General features: G+C 40.2%; 14 non-coding genes and 1 pseudogene across 14 annotated transcripts; all 15 read right to left on the bottom strand.

Moving 5' to 3' along the window:
* Positions 1-607: 607 nt before the first annotated feature.
* LOC141346415 (5S ribosomal RNA) lies at positions 608-726 on the bottom strand (annotated as a pseudogene).
* An 801-nt stretch (positions 727-1,527) lies between these two features.
* On the bottom strand, positions 1,528-1,646 carry LOC141318805 (5S ribosomal RNA). Its single transcript, XR_012353100.1, has one exon. It is a non-coding gene; the product is annotated as a 5S ribosomal RNA (ribosomal RNA).
* An 84-nt stretch (positions 1,647-1,730) lies between these two features.
* Positions 1,731-1,849, bottom strand: LOC141292875 (5S ribosomal RNA). The gene has a single exon (XR_012340592.1). It is a non-coding gene; the product is annotated as a 5S ribosomal RNA (ribosomal RNA).
* An 801-nt stretch (positions 1,850-2,650) lies between these two features.
* LOC141317700 (5S ribosomal RNA) lies at positions 2,651-2,769 on the bottom strand. The gene has a single exon (XR_012352062.1). It is a non-coding gene; the product is annotated as a 5S ribosomal RNA (ribosomal RNA).
* Positions 2,770-2,853: 84 nt separating this feature from the next.
* On the bottom strand, positions 2,854-2,972 carry LOC141296927 (5S ribosomal RNA). Its single transcript, XR_012341314.1, has one exon. It is a non-coding gene; the product is annotated as a 5S ribosomal RNA (ribosomal RNA).
* Positions 2,973-3,773: 801 nt separating this feature from the next.
* On the bottom strand, positions 3,774-3,892 carry LOC141344779 (5S ribosomal RNA). Its single transcript, XR_012356838.1, has one exon. It is a non-coding gene; the product is annotated as a 5S ribosomal RNA (ribosomal RNA).
* An 801-nt stretch (positions 3,893-4,693) lies between these two features.
* On the bottom strand, positions 4,694-4,812 carry LOC141318804 (5S ribosomal RNA). Its single transcript, XR_012353099.1, has one exon. It is a non-coding gene; the product is annotated as a 5S ribosomal RNA (ribosomal RNA).
* Positions 4,813-4,896: 84 nt separating this feature from the next.
* Positions 4,897-5,015, bottom strand: LOC141292871 (5S ribosomal RNA). Its single transcript, XR_012340591.1, has one exon. It is a non-coding gene; the product is annotated as a 5S ribosomal RNA (ribosomal RNA).
* Positions 5,016-5,816: 801 nt separating this feature from the next.
* Positions 5,817-5,935, bottom strand: LOC141317699 (5S ribosomal RNA). The gene has a single exon (XR_012352061.1). It is a non-coding gene; the product is annotated as a 5S ribosomal RNA (ribosomal RNA).
* An 84-nt stretch (positions 5,936-6,019) lies between these two features.
* On the bottom strand, positions 6,020-6,138 carry LOC141296916 (5S ribosomal RNA). The gene has a single exon (XR_012341313.1). It is a non-coding gene; the product is annotated as a 5S ribosomal RNA (ribosomal RNA).
* An 801-nt stretch (positions 6,139-6,939) lies between these two features.
* On the bottom strand, positions 6,940-7,058 carry LOC141344772 (5S ribosomal RNA). The gene has a single exon (XR_012356837.1). It is a non-coding gene; the product is annotated as a 5S ribosomal RNA (ribosomal RNA).
* An 801-nt stretch (positions 7,059-7,859) lies between these two features.
* LOC141318803 (5S ribosomal RNA) lies at positions 7,860-7,978 on the bottom strand. The gene has a single exon (XR_012353098.1). It is a non-coding gene; the product is annotated as a 5S ribosomal RNA (ribosomal RNA).
* Positions 7,979-8,062: 84 nt separating this feature from the next.
* Positions 8,063-8,181, bottom strand: LOC141292855 (5S ribosomal RNA). The gene has a single exon (XR_012340589.1). It is a non-coding gene; the product is annotated as a 5S ribosomal RNA (ribosomal RNA).
* An 801-nt stretch (positions 8,182-8,982) lies between these two features.
* On the bottom strand, positions 8,983-9,101 carry LOC141317698 (5S ribosomal RNA). The gene has a single exon (XR_012352060.1). It is a non-coding gene; the product is annotated as a 5S ribosomal RNA (ribosomal RNA).
* Positions 9,102-9,185: 84 nt separating this feature from the next.
* Positions 9,186-9,304, bottom strand: LOC141296905 (5S ribosomal RNA). Its single transcript, XR_012341312.1, has one exon. It is a non-coding gene; the product is annotated as a 5S ribosomal RNA (ribosomal RNA).
* Positions 9,305-10,000: the final 696 nt, after the last annotated feature.

Here is a 10,000-nt window from a genome sequence, read left to right as displayed (position 1 = left end):
CTAGTGGTTAAAAGAATGAGACATAAAAGAAAATTGGTTTAAATAGATTTGGTGTATTTACAAGGTTCACATAAAAGACTTTAAAACAACACGATAAAACTAGGTAAACTCTGTTAAAAGAATACAGTTCATTTGTCCATACCCTAAAAACAGGTAAACTCTGTTAAAAGAATACAGTTCATTTGTCCATACCCTAAAAACAGTCCAAGAACCCCAGTGTGTTGATAAGTCCAATGTGAGTGTCCACCAGTGTATATACAATCCACAGAAAGTGTAATCCAAAGTTTGCAGGTGGTGAATGGAAAGGTGAGCTCTAAAATTAGCAACTCCTCAATCCAACAGTTTGGTGACTGTCCTTTGTTTGTCATGCTGCTCTCTTATACAGTTGTACTTCCTGCTTCCTGTCATGTGTCTAGTCACATGACAGGCCAACCATCCATTTATTAAAGACACATACACTTAAAATGTTAAGAGTAATAAAATGGCCTAAAAAACATGTAAAACACTTAAAACTCTATAATACATGTAAATGATTGTAATAAATAGAGCGGTAAAACACGTCTTTCTAAAAGCCAGCATAATATATAAATAGTGAAGAAAAGGCAAAAGCTTACAGCACCTGGTATACCCAGGCTGTCTCCCATCCAAGTACTAACCAGGCCCGACGCTGCTTAGCTTCCGAGATCAGACGAGATCGGGCGCTCTCAGCGCGGTATGGTCATAAGGGAGGGCTGCTCCAAAAAGTGGGCTATTTAAAGATCAGCCTCCGTAAAAGCCAGCATATTATATAAATAGTGAAGAAAAGGCAAAAGCTTACAGCACCTGGTATTCCCAGGCGGTCTCCCATAAAAGTGTAACAATCGGCCTTATCAGCCGAGTTACAAGACTAAAATGGGGTCAGATTTAACTGTGAGAGATGACTAGTGGTTAAAAGAATGAGACATAAAAGAAAATTGGTTTAAATAGATTTGGTGTATTTACAAGGTTCACATAAAAGACTTTAAAACAACACGATAAAACTAGGTAAACTCTGTTAAAAGAATACAGTTCATTTGTCCATACCCTAAAAACAGGTAAACTCTGTTAAAAGAATACAGTTCATTTGTCCATACCCTAAAAACAGTCCAAGAACCCCAGTGTGTTGATAAGTCCAATGTGAGTGTCCACCAGTGTATATACAATCCACAGAAAGTGTAATCCAAAGTTTGCAGGTGGTGAATGGAAAGGTGAGCTCTAAAATTAGCAACTCCTCAATCCAACAGTTTGGTGACTGTCCTTTGTTTGTCATGCTGCTCTCTTATACAGTTGTACTTCCTGCTTCCTGTCATGTGTCTAGTCACATGACAGGCCAACCATCCATTTATTAAAGACACATACACTTAAAATGTTAAGAGTAATAAAATGGCCTAAAAAACATGTAAAACACTTAAAACTCTATAATACATTTAAATGATTGTAATAAATAGAGCGGTAAAACACGTCTTTCTAAAAGCCAGCATATTATATAAATAGTGAAGAAAAGGCAAAAGCTTACAGCACCTGGTATTCCCAGGCGGTCTCCCATCCAAGTAGTAACCAGGCCCGACGCTGCTTAGCTTCCGAGATCAGACGAGATCGGGCGCTCTCTGCGCGGTATGGCCATAAGCGAGGGCTGCTCCAAAAAGTGGGCTATTTAAAGATCAGCCTCCGTAAAAGCCAGCATATTATCTAAATAGTGAAGAAAAGGCAAAAGCTTACAGCACCTGGTATTCCCAGGCGGTCTCCCATCCAAGTACTAACCAGGCCCGACGCTGCTTAGCTTCCGAGATCAGACGAGATCGGGCGCTCTCAGCGCGGTATGGCCATAAGCGAGGGCTGCTCCAAAAAGTGGGCTATTTAAAGATCAGCCTCCGTAAAAGCCAGCATATTATATAAATAGTGAAGAAAAGGCAAAAGCTTACAGCACCTGGTATTCCCAGGCGGTCTCCCATAAAAGTGTAACAATCGGCCTTATCAGCCGAGTTACAAGACTAAAATGGGGTCAGATTTAACAGTGAGAGATGACTAGTGGTTAAAAGAATGAGACATAAAAGAAAATTGGTTTAAATAGATTTGGTGTATTTACAAGGTTCACATAAAAGACTTTAAAACAACACGATAAAACTAGGTAAACTCTGTTAAAAGAATACAGTTCATTTGTCCATACCCTAAAAACAGGTAAACTCCGTTAAAAGAATACAGTTCATTTGTCCATACCCTAAAAACAGTCCAAGAACCCCAGTGTGTTGATAAGTCCAATGTGAGTGTCCACCAGTGTATATACAATCCACAGAAAGTGTAATCCAAAGTTTGCAGGTGGTGAATGGAAAGGTGAGCTCTAAAATTAGCAACTCCTCAATCCAACAGTTTGGTGACTGTCCTTTGTTTGTCATGCTGCTCTCTTATACAGTTGTACTTCCTGCTTCCTGTCATGTGTCTAGTCACATGACAGGCCAACCATCCATTTATTAAAGACACATACACTTAAAATGTTAAGAGTAATAAAATGGCCTAAAAAACATGTAAAACACTTAAAACTCTATAATACATGTAAATGATTGTAATAAATAGAGCGGTAAAACACGTCTTTCTAAAAGCCAGCATATTATATAAATAGTGAAGAAAAGGCAAAAGCTTACAGCACCTGGTATTCCCAGGCGGTCTCCCATCCAAGTACTAACCAGGCCCGACGCTGCTTAGCTTCCGAGATCAGACGAGACCGGGCGCTCTCAGCACGGTATGGCCATAAGCGAGGGCTGCTCCAAAAAGTGGGCTATTTAAAGATCAGCCTCCGTAAAAGCCAGCATATTATATAAATAGTGAAGAAAAGGCAAAAGCTTACAGCACCTGGTATTCCCAGGCGGTCTCCCATCCAAGTACTAACCAGGCCCGACGCTGCTTAGCTTCCGAGATCAGACGAGATCGGGCGCTCTCAGCGCGGTATGGCCACAAGCGAGGGCCGCTCCAAAAAGTGGGCTATTTAAAGATCAGCCTCCGTAAAAGCCAGCATATTATATAAATAGTGAAGAAAAGGCAAAAGCTTACAGCACCTGGTATTCCCAGGCGGTCTCCCATAAAAGTGTAACAATCGGCCTTATCAGCCGAGTTACAAGACTAAAATGGGGTCAGATTTAACTGTGAGAGATGACTAGTGGTTAAAAGAATGAGACATAAAAGAAAATTGGTTTAAATAGATTTGGTGTATTTACAAGGTTCACATAAAATACTTTAAAACAACACGATAAAACTAGGTAAACTCTGTTAAAAGAATACAGTTCATTTGTCCATACCCTAAAAACAGGTAAACTCTGTTAAAAGAATACAGTTCATTTGTCCATACCCTAAAAACAGTCCAAGAACCCCAGTGTGTTGATAAGTCCAATGTGAGTGTCCACCAGTGTATATACAATCCACAGAAAGTGTAATCCAAAGTTTGCAGGTGGTGAATGGAAAGGTGAGCTCTAAAATTAGCAACTCCTCAATCCAACAGTTTGGTGACTGTCCTTTGTTTGTCATGCTGCTCTCTTATACAGTTGTACTTCCTGCTTCCTGTCATGTGTCTAGTCACATGACAGGACAACCATCCATTTATTAAAGACACATACACTTAAAATGTTAAGAGTAATAAAATGGCCTAAAAAACATGTAAAACACTTAAAACTCTATAATACATGTAAATGATTGTAATAAATAGAGCGGTAAAACACGTCTTTCTAAAAGCCAGCATAATATATAAATAGTGAAGAAAAGGCAAAAGCTTACAGCACCTGGTATTCCCAGGCTGTCTCCCATCCAAGTACTAACCAGGCCCGACGCTGCTTAGCTTCCGAGATCAGACGAGATCGGGCGCTCTCAGCGCGGTATGGTCATAAGGGAGGGCTGCTCCAAAAAGTGGGCTATTTAAAGATCAGCCTCCGTAAAAGCCAGCATATTATATAAATAGTGAAGAAAAGGCAAAAGCTTACAGCACCTGGTATTCCCAGGCGGTCTCCCATAAAAGTGTAACAATCGGCCTTATCAGCCGAGTTACAAGACTAAAATGGGGTCAGATTTAACTGTGAGAGATGACTAGTGGTTAAAAGAATGAGACATAAAAGAAAATTGGTTTAAATAGATTTGGTGTATTTACAAGGTTCACATAAAAGACTTTAAAACAACACGATAAAACTAGGTAAACTCTGTTAAAAGAATACAGTTCATTTGTCCATACCCTAAAAACAGGTAAACTCTGTTAAAAGAATACAGTTCATTTGTCCATACCCTAAAAACAGTCCAAGAACCCCAGTGTGTTGATAAGTCCAATGTGAGTGTCCACCAGTGTATATACAATCCACAGAAAGTGTAATCCAAAGTTTGCAGGTGGTGAATGGAAAGGTGAGCTCTAAAATTAGCAACTCCTCAATCCAACAGTTTGGTGACTGTCCTTTGTTTGTCATGCTGCTCTCTTATACAGTTGTACTTCCTGCTTCCTGTCATGTGTCTAGTCACATGACAGGCCAACCATCCATTTATTAAAGACACATACACTTAAAATGTTAAGAGTAATAAAATGGCCTAAAAAACATGTAAAACACTTAAAACTCTATAATACATTTAAATGATTGTAATAAATAGAGCGGTAAAACACGTCTTTCTAAAAGCCAGCATATTATATAAATAGTGAAGAAAAGGCAAAAGCTTACAGCACCTGGTATTCCCAGGCGGTCTCCCATCCAAGTAGTAACCAGGCCCGACGCTGCTTAGCTTCCGAGATCAGACGAGATCGGGCGCTCTCTGCGCGGTATGGCCATAAGCGAGGGCTGCTCCAAAAAGTGGGCTATTTAAAGATCAGCCTCCGTAAAAGCCAGCATATTATCTAAATAGTGAAGAAAAGGCAAAAGCTTACAGCACCTGGTATTCCCAGGCGGTCTCCCATCCAAGTACTAACCAGGCCCGACGCTGCTTAGCTTCCGAGATCAGACGAGATCGGGCGCTCTCAGCGCGGTATGGCCATAAGCGAGGGCTGCTCCAAAAAGTGGGCTATTTAAAGATCAGCCTCCGTAAAAGCCAGCATATTATATAAATAGTGAAGAAAAGGCAAAAGCTTACAGCACCTGGTATTCCCAGGCGGTCTCCCATAAAAGTGTAACAATCGGCCTTATCAGCCGAGTTACAAGACTAAAATGGGGTCAGATTTAACAGTGAGAGATGACTAGTGGTTAAAAGAATGAGACATAAAAGAAAATTGGTTTAAATAGATTTGGTGTATTTACAAGGTTCACATAAAAGACTTTAAAACAACACGATAAAACTAGGTAAACTCTGTTAAAAGAATACAGTTCATTTGTCCATACCCTAAAAACAGGTAAACTCCGTTAAAAGAATACAGTTCATTTGTCCATACCCTAAAAACAGTCCAAGAACCCCAGTGTGTTGATAAGTCCAATGTGAGTGTCCACCAGTGTATATACAATCCACAGAAAGTGTAATCCAAAGTTTGCAGGTGGTGAATGGAAAGGTGAGCTCTAAAATTAGCAACTCCTCAATCCAACAGTTTGGTGACTGTCCTTTGTTTGTCATGCTGCTCTCTTATACAGTTGTACTTCCTGCTTCCTGTCATGTGTCTAGTCACATGACAGGCCAACCATCCATTTATTAAAGACACATACACTTAAAATGTTAAGAGTAATAAAATGGCCTAAAAAACATGTAAAACACTTAAAACTCTATAATACATGTAAATGATTGTAATAAATAGAGCGGTAAAACACGTCTTTCTAAAAGCCAGCATATTATATAAATAGTGAAGAAAAGGCAAAAGCTTACAGCACCTGGTATTCCCAGGCGGTCTCCCATCCAAGTACTAACCAGGCCCGACGCTGCTTAGCTTCCGAGATCAGACGAGACCGGGCGCTCTCAGCACGGTATGGCCATAAGCGAGGGCTGCTCCAAAAAGTGGGCTATTTAAAGATCAGCCTCCGTAAAAGCCAGCATATTATATAAATAGTGAAGAAAAGGCAAAAGCTTACAGCACCTGGTATTCCCAGGCGGTCTCCCATCCAAGTACTAACCAGGCCCGACGCTGCTTAGCTTCCGAGATCAGACGAGATCGGGCGCTCTCAGCGCGGTATGGCCACAAGCGAGGGCCGCTCCAAAAAGTGGGCTATTTAAAGATCAGCCTCCGTAAAAGCCAGCATATTATATAAATAGTGAAGAAAAGGCAAAAGCTTACAGCACCTGGTATTCCCAGGCGGTCTCCCATAAAAGTGTAACAATCGGCCTTATCAGCCGAGTTACAAGACTAAAATGGGGTCAGATTTAACTGTGAGAGATGACTAGTGGTTAAAAGAATGAGACATAAAAGAAAATTGGTTTAAATAGATTTGGTGTATTTACAAGGTTCACATAAAATACTTTAAAACAACACGATAAAACTAGGTAAACTCTGTTAAAAGAATACAGTTCATTTGTCCATACCCTAAAAACAGGTAAACTCTGTTAAAAGAATACAGTTCATTTGTCCATACCCTAAAAACAGTCCAAGAACCCCAGTGTGTTGATAAGTCCAATGTGAGTGTCCACCAGTGTATATACAATCCACAGAAAGTGTAATCCAAAGTTTGCAGGTGGTGAATGGAAAGGTGAGCTCTAAAATTAGCAACTCCTCAATCCAACAGTTTGGTGACTGTCCTTTGTTTGTCATGCTGCTCTCTTATACAGTTGTACTTCCTGCTTCCTGTCATGTGTCTAGTCACATGACAGGACAACCATCCATTTATTAAAGACACATACACTTAAAATGTTAAGAGTAATAAAATGGCCTAAAAAACATGTAAAACACTTAAAACTCTATAATACATGTAAATGATTGTAATAAATAGAGCGGTAAAACACGTCTTTCTAAAAGCCAGCATAATATATAAATAGTGAAGAAAAGGCAAAAGCTTACAGCACCTGGTATTCCCAGGCTGTCTCCCATCCAAGTACTAACCAGGCCCGACGCTGCTTAGCTTCCGAGATCAGACGAGATCGGGCGCTCTCAGCGCGGTATGGTCATAAGGGAGGGCTGCTCCAAAAAGTGGGCTATTTAAAGATCAGCCTCCGTAAAAGCCAGCATATTATATAAATAGTGAAGAAAAGGCAAAAGCTTACAGCACCTGGTATTCCCAGGCGGTCTCCCATAAAAGTGTAACAATCGGCCTTATCAGCCGAGTTACAAGACTAAAATGGGGTCAGATTTAACTGTGAGAGATGACTAGTGGTTAAAAGAATGAGACATAAAAGAAAATTGGTTTAAATAGATTTGGTGTATTTACAAGGTTCACATAAAAGACTTTAAAACAACACGATAAAACTAGGTAAACTCTGTTAAAAGAATACAGTTCATTTGTCCATACCCTAAAAACAGGTAAACTCTGTTAAAAGAATACAGTTCATTTGTCCATACCCTAAAAACAGTCCAAGAACCCCAGTGTGTTGATAAGTCCAATGTGAGTGTCCACCAGTGTATATACAATCCACAGAAAGTGTAATCCAAAGTTTGCAGGTGGTGAATGGAAAGGTGAGCTCTAAAATTAGCAACTCCTCAATCCAACAGTTTGGTGACTGTCCTTTGTTTGTCATGCTGCTCTCTTATACAGTTGTACTTCCTGCTTCCTGTCATGTGTCTAGTCACATGACAGGCCAACCATCCATTTATTAAAGACACATACACTTAAAATGTTAAGAGTAATAAAATGGCCTAAAAAACATGTAAAACACTTAAAACTCTATAATACATTTAAATGATTGTAATAAATAGAGCGGTAAAACACGTCTTTCTAAAAGCCAGCATATTATATAAATAGTGAAGAAAAGGCAAAAGCTTACAGCACCTGGTATTCCCAGGCGGTCTCCCATCCAAGTAGTAACCAGGCCCGACGCTGCTTAGCTTCCGAGATCAGACGAGATCGGGCGCTCTCTGCGCGGTATGGCCATAAGCGAGGGCTGCTCCAAAAAGTGGGCTATTTAAAGATCAGCCTCCGTAAAAGCCAGCATATTATCTAAATAGTGAAGAAAAGGCAAAAGCTTACAGCACCTGGTATTCCCAGGCGGTCTCCCATCCAAGTACTAACCAGGCCCGACGCTGCTTAGCTTCCGAGATCAGACGAGATCGGGCGCTCTCAGCGCGGTATGGCCATAAGCGAGGGCTGCTCCAAAAAGTGGGCTATTTAAAGATCAGCCTCCGTAAAAGCCAGCATATTATATAAATAGTGAAGAAAAGGCAAAAGCTTACAGCACCTGGTATTCCCAGGCGGTCTCCCATAAAAGTGTAACAATCGGCCTTATCAGCCGAGTTACAAGACTAAAATGGGGTCAGATTTAACAGTGAGAGATGACTAGTGGTTAAAAGAATGAGACATAAAAGAAAATTGGTTTAAATAGATTTGGTGTATTTACAAGGTTCACATAAAAGACTTTAAAACAACACGATAAAACTAGGTAAACTCTGTTAAAAGAATACAGTTCATTTGTCCATACCCTAAAAACAGGTAAACTCCGTTAAAAGAATACAGTTCATTTGTCCATACCCTAAAAACAGTCCAAGAACCCCAGTGTGTTGATAAGTCCAATGTGAGTGTCCACCAGTGTATATACAATCCACAGAAAGTGTAATCCAAAGTTTGCAGGTGGTGAATGGAAAGGTGAGCTCTAAAATTAGCAACTCCTCAATCCAACAGTTTGGTGACTGTCCTTTGTTTGTCATGCTGCTCTCTTATACAGTTGTACTTCCTGCTTCCTGTCATGTGTCTAGTCACATGACAGGCCAACCATCCATTTATTAAAGACACATACACTTAAAATGTTAAGAGTAATAAAATGGCCTAAAAAACATGTAAAACACTTAAAACTCTATAATACATGTAAATGATTGTAATAAATAGAGCGGTAAAACACGTCTTTCTAAAAGCCAGCATATTATATAAATAGTGAAGAAAAGGCAAAAGCTTACAGCACCTGGTATTCCCAGGCGGTCTCCCATCCAAGTACTAACCAGGCCCGACGCTGCTTAGCTTCCGAGATCAGACGAGACCGGGCGCTCTCAGCACGGTATGGCCATAAGCGAGGGCTGCTCCAAAAAGTGGGCTATTTAAAGATCAGCCTCCGTAAAAGCCAGCATATTATATAAATAGTGAAGAAAAGGCAAAAGCTTACAGCACCTGGTATTCCCAGGCGGTCTCCCATCCAAGTACTAACCAGGCCCGACGCTGCTTAGCTTCCGAGATCAGACGAGATCGGGCGCTCTCAGCGCGGTATGGCCACAAGCGAGGGCCGCTCCAAAAAGTGGGCTATTTAAAGATCAGCCTCCGTAAAAGCCAGCATATTATATAAATAGTGAAGAAAAGGCAAAAGCTTACAGCACCTGGTATTCCCAGGCGGTCTCCCATAAAAGTGTAACAATCGGCCTTATCAGCCGAGTTACAAGACTAAAATGGGGTCAGATTTAACTGTGAGAGATGACTAGTGGTTAAAAGAATGAGACATAAAAGAAAATTGGTTTAAATAGATTTGGTGTATTTACAAGGTTCACATAAAATACTTTAAAACAACACGATAAAACTAGGTAAACTCTGTTAAAAGAATACAGTTCATTTGTCCATACCCTAAAAACAGGTAAACTCTGTTAAAAGAATACAGTTCATTTGTCCATACCCTAAAAACAGTCCAAGAACCCCAGTGTGTTGATAAGTCCAATGTGAGTGTCCACCAGTGTATATACAATCCACAGAAAGTGTAATCCAAAGTTTGCAGGTGGTGAATGGAAAGGTGAGCTCTAAAATTAGCAACTCCTCAATCCAACAGTTTGGTGACTGTCCTTTGTTTGTCATGCTGCTCTCTTATACAGTTGTACTTCCTGCTTCCTGTCATGTGTCTAGTCACATGACAGGACAACCATCCATTTATTAAAGACACATACACTTAAAATGTTAAGAGTAATAAAATGGCCTAAAAAACATGTAAA

This window comes from Garra rufa, chromosome 1, assembly GCF_049309525.1.
Source record: "Garra rufa chromosome 1, GarRuf1.0, whole genome shotgun sequence".
Lineage (NCBI taxonomy): Eukaryota > Metazoa > Chordata > Actinopteri > Cypriniformes > Cyprinidae > Garra > Garra rufa.
This window is presented reverse-complemented; position numbering and strand designations above follow the sequence as displayed.